The following is a 10619-nucleotide window of genomic DNA, read 5'->3' on the forward strand; positions in this document are numbered from 1 at the left end:
AGGCGGTTTTCCCTGCAAACGTGCCAGGGAGGACTTTCCAGTCTTTCTTTCCTGCGTCTGCCGACTTGGCCTTCCTCCTGGCTCCGCAGAGCCCCACCACCACCACTCTGCACCAGCACAGATTCCATCCGACACCTCTGAGCGAGGGGGCAGTGTGGGCCGCTGTGGCTCTCAGCTGTCCAGTGGGGCCAGGAGGACAGAGGTTTACAAAGTCGTGCCCACTTGTCTCACTAGCTTGAGAGAGAATTTTGCCAGCAGAATCCTCCAAGGGAAAGCAAGGGCTCCGGACAAGGAGACACCTGAGCACAGAGCGGGGAGCGGCAGACGCAGGACACAGGAGGTAGTGCAGGGGGATGGGCTACATCAGCGCCCTCTGCCGGGCCCCCAGGAGGCCACCGCTGGCAGGCAGGGTGCAAGGCTCCTGTCCTGCACACTCTGAGGGGGGGCAAGCCCAAGACCCCCTGGTCACGCTCACGGAGAGGGGAGAGTGGGAATCTTGCCCTCGGGGCTCGGTCTCCTGCCCACGGCGGACGACACAGCGATGCGACTGATAAGCAGTGAGTCCTCCAGGGCTGCCCAGGTCAGCGGTGGAACGCGCAGAGTCACGGGCCAGAGCCCAAACCCCAGCTTCCCCGTTACCAGTGCTGGGAGTTCAGGCCAATCTCTTCACCCCTCTGGGCTTCCTTTGACTTACCTGATCCTCGGTCTGCCCACCTCCTCGCGTCCCTGCGAGGGCCAGACACACGGGTGCTGGGAAGCAGCGCGGGACAGCTGTGGGACTGTCACAAGTCCAGTGTCGCACAGATGCGTGTTGACAACCTGCCACGTGCCAGGCGCTGCGCCGGTGCTAGAGATGGAACAGCAAGGAGACAAAGTCTGCTTTTGGAGCAAACATTCTGAGTGACAGGACAGAGAGACAACAAATACAGAGTCAGGTAGTAGAAAATGCTGTAAGTAGAGAAAAAAAACCAGAGTGAGAGACAGGGAGTGATGGTACTGCACCTGGCGTAGGGTGTGCGGGGACGGCCTATGAGGAAGTGGCCTCCAGCGAAGAGCTAAGGGAAGCGAGCCGAGGACGTGCAGCTTGGAGGAAGAGCGCGCCAGGCAGAGGGGAGCCGAGCCCAAAGCCCTGGGGAGGGACAGTCCGGAGGCCAGTGTGGCCCCGCAGAGAGGGGCTGACACAGAGAACTAGTCAGACCGAGTAAGGACTTTGGCTTTTATGCTGAGGGGATGGGCTGTCTTTGGAGGATTACTATTATTATTTGTTGGCATTAATCCCTCATTAAGACTACCCGGTGCCTGCACCGTGTTCTGTGCTGCGGCATATTATTGTGATTATTCTAGATAATGTTTATAGAGGATTAAGTATCAATATACGCCAGGCTGGACTAGGCATATTAATCACCCCTGTTAATCTTCCCAACGTCCTTGAGACAGGTACTTCACTATCGCCATTTTACTGACGGGGAAACTGAGGCTCGGAGAAGTTAAACGCTTTGCCCAAGACCATTCATTCATTTGGCAGGTGCTTATAAGCACCTTCTGCCTGCTCTTTTTGAAGTGCTAGGTCTCGGCCACGCGCGGTGGCTCACGCCTGTAATCCTAGCACTCTGGGAGGCCGAGGCGGGCAGATTGCTCGAGGTCAGGAGTTCGAAACCAGTCTGAGCAAGAGCGAGACCCTGTTTCTACTATAAATAGAAAGAAATTAATTGCCCAACTAATATATATAGAAAAAATTAGCCGGGCATGGTGGCGCATGTCTGTAGTCCCAGCTACTCGGGAGGCTGAGGCAGGAGGATCACTTGAGCCCAGGAGTTTGAGGTTGCTGTGAGCTAGGCTGATGCCACAGCACTCACTCTAGCCTGGGCAACAAAGCAAGACTCTGTCTCAAAAAAAATAAATAAATAAAAATAAATAAAAAAATGAAGTGCTAGGTCTCACGTCTATTACAGCACGGGGTGGTGATTCCAACCTGCTCTGTAACTCAAGAGTGGGTGCTCATAACCAGTGCACCAAAGAACATGTTGAGGGGGACAGAAAAAGAGCATAGAAAGTCAAGGACCCATCCCAGAGGCCGTGAGCTCCTTGTGCCTGGAAGTGTGTGCCCAGAGCTGGATGAGCACACGGAGGGCCAGAGCCTCTGAGGGTTGGGCTGCAGGACGTGAGGTGAGGGATAATCAGCCCCCAAATCCCTCTGTTATGGGCTGCATTTTTGTCTTTCCCCTCACTCCCTCCTGAACTGCCCTCCACCCCGACCTTCTCCAAAAGATATGCTGAAGTCCTAACTGCAGGTAACTGTGAATGTGACCTTATTTGGAAATAGGGTATTTGCAGATGTAATTAAGTTGAGACAGTCATTAGGGTAGCCCTGATCCAATACGATGGTGTCCTTATAAGAAGAGGAGAAGAGACACATGGACACCCAGGGAGAATGCCATTTGATGACAAAGACAGAGACTGTCATCAAATTACCTCTCGGGAATGAAGGAGTGGCCTGATATTTTAGCTCTATTTTTCCTTTTTTTTTTTGTAAAGAAACATCATCTTTCCTATGTTGTCTTCCAATCCATAAACATGATTTATCTCTTTAAGTCTTCTCTGATGTTGTTCTCATAATTTGTAATTTTTAGGACACATATCTTATATGTATGTTGTTAGGTTTGTTTGTTTGTTTATTATTTTCGAGATGGGTCTTGCTCTGTCACCCAGGCTGGCATGCAGTGGTACGATTATAGCTCCCAGCAGCCTCAAACTCCTGGGCTCAAGCAATCCTCCTGCCTCAGCCTTTCAAGTAGCTGGGTCTGCAGATGTGTGCCACCTCACCCGGCTATTATTTTTAATTGAAACATAATAATTTCTTTACAATTTCAAGAGGTCCTCTCAATTACCTTTTTTTTTTTTTTAAAACAATGATACACAATTTGAGGATGACACATTAACCTGACCCCAACCAACACTAGTTTTCAATGTTTGTGGAGACACTCGATGGGCTTGGTGTCAAAGAAATTGAACACAGATTTAATCATTATTCCTGGGGACATGATTGTACTATCTCAAGAGCTGGCAAAAGTTATAAACAAGCATTTTAAGGATTGCTTTAAAAAAGCAGTACATTAATGGGGATGGAAAATACCCACCTCTGTGATGAATGGCAAAGCCAGCTGTCCTGATGTGACACAGACGAGTGCTGGCAGCTCAGGACAGCACTTCTAGCGGCAGCAGAGACTCGACTCCCAAGGCCTGGCTCTCGGCACCATGATGGGCAGGACCGGGGCCCTTCTCTTGAAAACCCTGTTAGATGACTCAGAAAGTGGCTTGAGAGCAAGACGCTGGCCAAAGATTCTGCGATGAATTTGAATAAAATTATTTTATGAAGTGCGAACGGGGAAAGGCACTAGTTCTCGATGTTTTATGTAACATGGGATTTTAAATTAAATTAATAAATTAAATATTGTTAGTAGACATTAAACTACTTCACCTACATCCCCAAAGTAGGTGTTTATCAATTTAAGTTAACAAGAACATTTTTGGCCAGAGAGAGAACCTATGCCGTGTGCTTGGGGTCACGTTGTATAAGGACACCTTATACTCAGGCATATACGGTATTTGGAGCTCAAAACACAACTATTGCTTTGTCTTTGGACACGCTGAGCTGTGACTACCAAGTCACCAAGTCACCAGCAGAACGTGGGCACTGCATTGTCTAACCACACTGCTGCAGAGAGACGACGTCCCTACCAATGCGCCATGAAGAGGCAAGGTCGCACGCGCAGGCCTCCTGCCCCAGTGCCCATGCGCCAGGGCCCTGGAGAGGGGCGCCCCAGCCTCCTGCCCCAGTGCCCATGCGCCAGGGCCCTGGAGAGGGGCGCCCCAGCCTCCTGCCCCAGTGCCCATGCGCCAGGGCCCTGGAGAGGGGCGCCCCAGCCTCCTGCCCCAGTGCCCATGCGCCAGGGCCCTGGAGAGGGGCGCCCCAGCCTCCTGCCCCAGTGCCCATGCGCCAGGGCCCTGGAGAGGGGCGCCCCAGCCTCCTGCCCCAGTGCCCATGCGCCAGGGCCCTGGAGAGGGGCGCCCCAGCCTCCTGCCCCAGTGCCCATGCGCCAGGGCCCTGGAGAGGGGCGCCCCAGCCTCCTGCCCCAGTGCCCATGCGCCAGGGCCCTGGAGAGGGGCGCCCCAGCCTCCTGCCCCAGTGCCCATGCGCCAGGGCCCTGGAGAGGGGCGCCCCAGCCTCCTGTCCCAGTGCCCATGCGCCAGGGCCCTGGAGAGGGGCACCCCAGCCTCCTGCCCCAGTGCCCATGCGCCAGGGCCCTGGAGAGGGGCACCCCAGCCTCCTGTCCCAGTGCCCATGTGCCAGGGCCCTGGAGAGGGGCACCCCAGCCTCCTGTCCCAAGGGTGATGCCTCTGTTGGAGTCCTTACGCCCCTACCTCATGCCTTCAGGGAAAGAGGCGGGCACCACTGCAGCTGCAGGAGATGGCCTCCCTGACAGCCCCACTCTGCAGCTGGAACTCGTCACCCGTTTTCCCAGCAGGGCCTCACTCCTGCTTCAGCCCACTGGAAGCCCAAGGGGCCCCGGTCATCCACCTGCACCCTCACACCAAACTTCCCCATGCGTCTGCTAACCTGTCCCAATTCCCCCACCCGCTGTCCCCCCAAACCTTCCTCCACACTCTCTGGGCCCACAGTCTGTCAACAGCAAACTCTCCACGTCCTCAGTCTCTTCTCTCAACATTCCTGCTGTCCTTGCTCTAAAGGGGGCCTGGCTGTCCCCTGATGTTGTCACTTCCCCTGCTGTCTCCCCCTCATGGCGAATGGCCTTGGTGTGGCCCCTGTCTCCTCTGCTATCCCTGATAGCTAGCAGCTAGCAGTTTTTCTTACCATGTCTCCTTTCTTCCAGAGGCTCAGGTGCTTTGAAGTTTGAGCCATCAGACTTTACTGCCACCTGCTGTGCTCACTTCTCTACTCTCCAAAATAACTTTCACACCTTTTCCTCTCTCCCTAAGCCTCTGACTCCTCCCTCTCCTTCACTTGAGACACCCGTCTCTCCATACCACACCCCTACCTGATGAAATCACCTCATCAGGCCTTTAAGCCCCAGGGAAAAACTGTGGGTGTTCCCCAGCAAGGGCACATCTGGAACATTCTATAGCCTTGCTACTCAAAGTGTAGTCCGTGGACTCATCTCACTGGAGGCTTGTTAGAAATGTAGAATGTCTGATCTCACTCCAATCCCATGGGGTCAGAATCCCTAGGTCATTCATTAGCCCTTAAAACTTGATGACCCCAATATCCAACCTAATCAACCCAGGCCCCTTGCTCAAGCCCACCAAGGATTGTGCTGCCTTCCCAGCCACGGCAACCCGGACCTCAGCTCTGACTTCATTGAGATGCGATCCTAAACCCTGCACGCTCCTACCGTGCAAACTACTGACTTGCCAATAATGGCACTAACACATGACTTCCTTTGACGTGAACAAAGGGACCCAGCTCTTCCCAAAGGCCAAATCCTTTCCTCATGTTCTGACCCAGGTCCCTAACACCAGATGTCCACAGGACACTTGTCATCCCACCCCAGGGAATGAGGCCCACTGGCCAGAGCACAGCTGTCACGGGAGCACACTGCCAGCTCATGTGACAGCCTCCTTGAAGAGGGGTTTTCTTTTCCTTTTTTTTTTTTTTTTCTGAGACAGTCTTTCTCTGTTGCCAGGCTAGAGTGCTGTGGCGTCAGCCTAGCTCACAGCAACCTCAAACTCCTGGGCTCAAGCAATCCTTCTGCCTCAGCCTCCTGAGTAGCTGGGACTACAGGCATGTGCCACCATGACCGGATAATTTTTTCTATATATTTTTAGTTGTCCGGCTAATTTCCTTCTATTTATAGTAGAGATGGGGTCTCGCTCTTGCTCAGGCTGGTCTTGAACTCCTTGACCTCAAGCCATCCTCCCACCTCAGCCTCCCAGAGCTAGGATTATAGGTGTGAGCCACAACGCCAGGCCCAAAGAAGGGTTTTGAACATGTTCAGCTATTTGCAATGTGAGGTTCCAGAAGGAAGGGTCCCTGAGTCTTCTTCGAGCATCAGAAGCATAGAAACATGAGTTCTACAATTTCTGTGAACCATGAAAAGGAAGGATGTGTATAGTTTCAATGCCAGATAGTTCCGGCTAGAACAAGTAAGAGCATTGCAGGCTGCAGAAGAAAGACTTCAACATCCATTAAACCAACCCCAGAATCTGTCCCTCACATAATTGCTCATGGCCAAGGAATATGGTGGTGCTCCCTTCTCCCACCTCCTCAGTCCCTTGCTTTAGCTGCCACTCCAAGCTGGAGGCAGCAGGAGGTGAGATAAGCGAGGAGCATGTCTGCGGTTAGTGACTTCTGGATCGGACACGTGCAGACCAGGCGACCCGCAGTGGGCTAAGGCAGGAAATGAAGTCTCCACTTCTCTCCAGTTAAGGAAATCAGAGCACCAGCTCCCATGGGAGAAATCAAAACAGTATTGTTTCAGAGAACAAAGCGGACCAGAAGAGAACAAAGGTTTTGGCATTGATCCTTCTCTGGGGACTACACTATCACAGACACTCCACCCCACTTAGACAAATCCAGCCTGTCTGGGACTGAAGTCCAACCTACAAGTTCATTTGTTAGGATTAGGCTCAGGAGTAGTGCTCTTTCAGTAGTTTGACCAATGCTCCAGGCCTTCACAATTGCCCAAATGAGAACAAAAGCTGGTGAGCAGTGAGAACAGTTTGTAAGAAACAGCAACCTCAGAATTCCCAGCCACGTGGAGAGTTTGGTGGCGCGTTTGCTCGTGGCTACCATGTCTCTGAAGGGGCGCCTGGGCTAGTGCCAAATGTTTCCATTGACAGTGCAAGCATAAACGTGACTCCGGCAAAATGATTTTGCTAAAACACATGCTAGAAGAAAAGGACAGAGCTACCAGAGACCTCAGAGCATAGAGTCCACTTTTTCCCACACTCTCCATTTTTACATAAGAAATGGAGTTTTAAATTGCTATTCAAAATACAAATTAGCACCTACTTCTTGCCAAGTCATATGGTTGGCCCTTGGAAAATAGATGAACAAGATATAAGCCCTGTCCTCAAGCACACTGTCTGGTAGGGACAAGCAGATCATTTCTATCAACAGTCTTGGGTCATGCTCGGCAGAGGCCAGGAGCCCGACACACCTTTCTGCGATGGCACACGGTGACAGCCAGCGTCCCGGTGAGCACCCTGCACCGTGGAAAGAGGGTCAGACCCCCAGACAGGTTTAAGCTGTTTATTCAGAAGTAGAGAGCTTCATGTGTGGGAAAGGAGAGGGGTGCATTGAGAAGGATAGGGGTATGGGTGCATTATTTTTATATATTTTTTTTACATCATGTATTCTCCTATATGAATGATAAAAAGAATGAAGTTGAGTCTTTAACAATATTGAGACTTCTGATCAAACTGTATCTTTCACCAATACCCCCCAGTTACAGGATATACTCATCTTTCTTGTTAAATCAGTTTGAAATAGAGTTTTATGTGGTTGTCACCAAAAGCTTCCTAGTTGCTGTAGCATTTTCATAACTTATTTGACTGTGGAATTCCTTTTTAAGGCGTACCTTTCGGGATTAGTGTGTCTTGGTAAACACTCTGGGAACACACAGGATTTCAAGTCTGTTTAGGAGATGAAATTGATAAGAAAGTGAATTCACAAACGTACTGACTTCTAGATAAGACACCCGTAAACCTGGCCCCAGATGCCTTGTATCTAAGCATTTCCTTTATTATTTGGCTGTGGACTTCATGAACAAATATAGATTAGCCCTCCACTACCCCAGGGAGTGTTACAACAGTGGCAATCTAGAATTGAGCAGCTATATGAAGGCAAATGCATAAAAAGTTGAGATATTTTCCAAAACTCAAATTTTAAAAATGAAAAATGTTATCAAAAACTTTCTGCTGGCCAGGTTTGGTGGCTCATGCCTGTAATCCTAGCACTCTGGGATTCTGAGGCAGGAAGATCGCTCCTGCCTCAAGGTCAAGAGTTCAAGACGAGCCTGAGCAAGAGCAAGACCCCATCTCTACTATAAATAGAAAGAAATTAATTGCCCAACTAATATATATAGAAAAAATTAGCCGGGCATGGTAGCCCATGCCTGTAGTCCCAGCTACTTGGGAGGCTGAGGCAGGAGGATCACTTGAGCCCAGGAGTTTGAGGTTGCTGTGAGCTAGGCTGACGCCACGGCACTCTAGCCCAAGCAACAGAGTGAGACTCTGCCTCAAAAAACAAAACACAAAACAGAATAAAGAAAAGCAAAAAACAAGAATCAAATAAATATATGAACTCATAAGCAAGAATATACCAGTTTCTATGAAAAATTAGGTCTGAAATAGCAGATGTGGTTTTTAATTGCTTAAAACAGAAACGTGGTGGGGCACGGTGGCTTGTTCCTATAATCCCAGCACTCTGTGAGGCCGAAGCAGGAGGATTGCGTGAGCTGAGGAGTTTGAGACCAGCCTGAGCAAGAGCAAGACCCCGTCTCTACTAAAAATAGAAAAAGTTAGCCAGGTGGGTGTGGGTGTGGGTGTGGTGGTGTGATGGTACATGTCTATAGTCCCAGTACTCCGGAGCATGAGGCAGGAGGATCACTTGAACCCAGGAGTTTGAGGTGGCAGTGAACAATGATGACACCATGGTACTCCAGCCAGGGGACAGAGGGAGACTCTGTCTCAAAAAAAAAAACACAAAAAAACCGAAAAAACAAAACAAAACAAAAAACCCCAGAAACATCTCAAGTTACTAATTCAGTTGAGGTAAAGACACTCTATTTAAAAGCCCTGAAATGTTAAAAAGATCACAAACAACCTTATTTTATAGATAGGGAGACTGAGGTTGAAAGTGAAGCATTTTGTCACATCAGTGTGAGTGTTGGAGTTGGACCAGGGCACTCTTCTGTCACCAGGGCTTAATGCAAAGTGAGAGCCTCTGACAGCAGCTGCTATCTGTTGATTTGCTCTACCCCAAATCAGAGAATGCACTGAGATCAAATGCATTTGGTTTGCTGGTAGCATATACCATTTCCCGTGTCACTAATGCTATTATGAGACACATTGCTACTGACCTGTACTATTTGACACACCCAAAAAGACCAGGGCATCAGAAACTACCTTTAGGAAGAAAGCTGCACCCAAATTCCAGTTTTAGGAGATGATATTATTCTCCTTTAAACGGTCTTTCTTGCCTCTTCTGGCTACTTATACTCCCAGGGATGGAAATTGTTCATTAGTGGAATCCAAACAAGGGATACTTTAAAAGCTCCAGGAAAGTCATATTTCCTGGAGATTGAAAATATTTTTTCTCAGAAGGAACTAGGAAGAAGCAAGAATTTTTAAAAGGATGCCCTATGAAAGAATAACCTAGACCCCAACTGGTCCAAACAAACTGAGCTTGATGAACAGTGCCAAACGTTCAGAGTCAATTCAATCATACAGATAATTTGACTGATAATTTACAACGTGTTCATCACTTAACCTGTCTTAACTCAGAATTCTTGCAACAATTCTATGAGTTATGTATATAGTCTTTTGCTAAAATGAATTAGCTGCCTGTTTTTTAAAAAAACTCTGTTATAAAAATAATCATTTCAGTAGGAAAAAGGGTTTAAAGTTTCAGATTCAGAATAATTAAGTGGTTTTTCTTGCATAAGTTTTCATTTTTTTTTTTTTTTTTTTTTTGAGACAGAGTCTCACTTTGTTGCCCAGGCTAGAGTGAGTGCCGTGGCGTCAGCCTAGCTCACAGCAACCTCTAACTCCTGGGCTCAAGCGATCCTCCTGCCTCAGCCTCCCAAGTAGCTGGGACTACAGGCATGCGCCACCATGTCCGGCTAATTTTTTTCTATATATATTAGTTGGGCAATTACTTTCTTTCTAATTATAGTAGAGACGGGGTCTTGCTCTTGCTCAGGCTGTTTCGAACTCCTGACCTCCAGCAATATGCCCACCTCGGCCTCCCGGAGAGCTAGGATTACAGGCGTGAGCCACCGCGCCCGGCCGGTCTTGCATAAGTTTTAACACATTTTTAAACTCAACAGCTCTAATTTTATGACTGTGGTGATAGTTCCGAATTAACATCAAAGACAATACAAATCATATTCTCTAATTGTGACAGATTCAATTGAGGTTTTCAAAACTTACAGTGTAAGAGCAATGGCTTGATTTAGATGAGGAGAGTGACCTATCTAGGGGAAGTCACGTGCCTAAGGGTCACGCGCTGGTCAGTGTCACAAAGCGAGATTCTAATCCATGACTCCTGGATTCCGGTATCTGCTGTTGACCAGCTATGCTACGCTGCCTTCTCCTGTTGACAACTCCACTAAGAAAGGGAAGGCTGATCCTGATGAGCTCGTGTGAGTTTCTGGAGGCAGCAGTAGAGCAAAAGCAACAGGCCGGTCAAGACTCCTTTGTCAGAAGGGCCTTCCGCCTTCAGTAGGGCACTTCCCACACCTGGGTCACTCTGTAGGGCGAGGACTCCAAACTGCAGCCACGGGAGGACTCCACTTCTGAAGAGAGCCCACCGTGGCTTCTGATGTGGGCAAATTGGCTGGGGGAAAATATTGCTATTCTGTAAATCTGGGGACACA

The 10619-nt window shown here is 49.2% G+C and overlaps 1 long non-coding RNA gene across 1 annotated transcript; it reads right to left on the reverse strand.

The window, feature by feature from the left end:
- Window positions 1-2895: 2895 nt before the first annotated feature.
- LOC105866487 (uncharacterized) lies at window positions 2896-10391 on the reverse strand. Its single transcript, XR_001151904.3, has 3 exons — window positions 10174-10391; window positions 7599-7653; window positions 2896-3342 (listed from the first exon to the last, which is right to left on the reverse strand). It is a non-coding gene; the product is annotated as an uncharacterized LOC105866487 (long non-coding RNA).
- Between the last annotated feature and the right edge of the window lie 228 nt (window positions 10392-10619).

The sequence above is a fragment of the Microcebus murinus genome, chromosome 4, assembly GCF_040939455.1.
Source record: "Microcebus murinus isolate Inina chromosome 4, M.murinus_Inina_mat1.0, whole genome shotgun sequence".
Lineage (NCBI taxonomy): Eukaryota > Metazoa > Chordata > Mammalia > Primates > Cheirogaleidae > Microcebus > Microcebus murinus.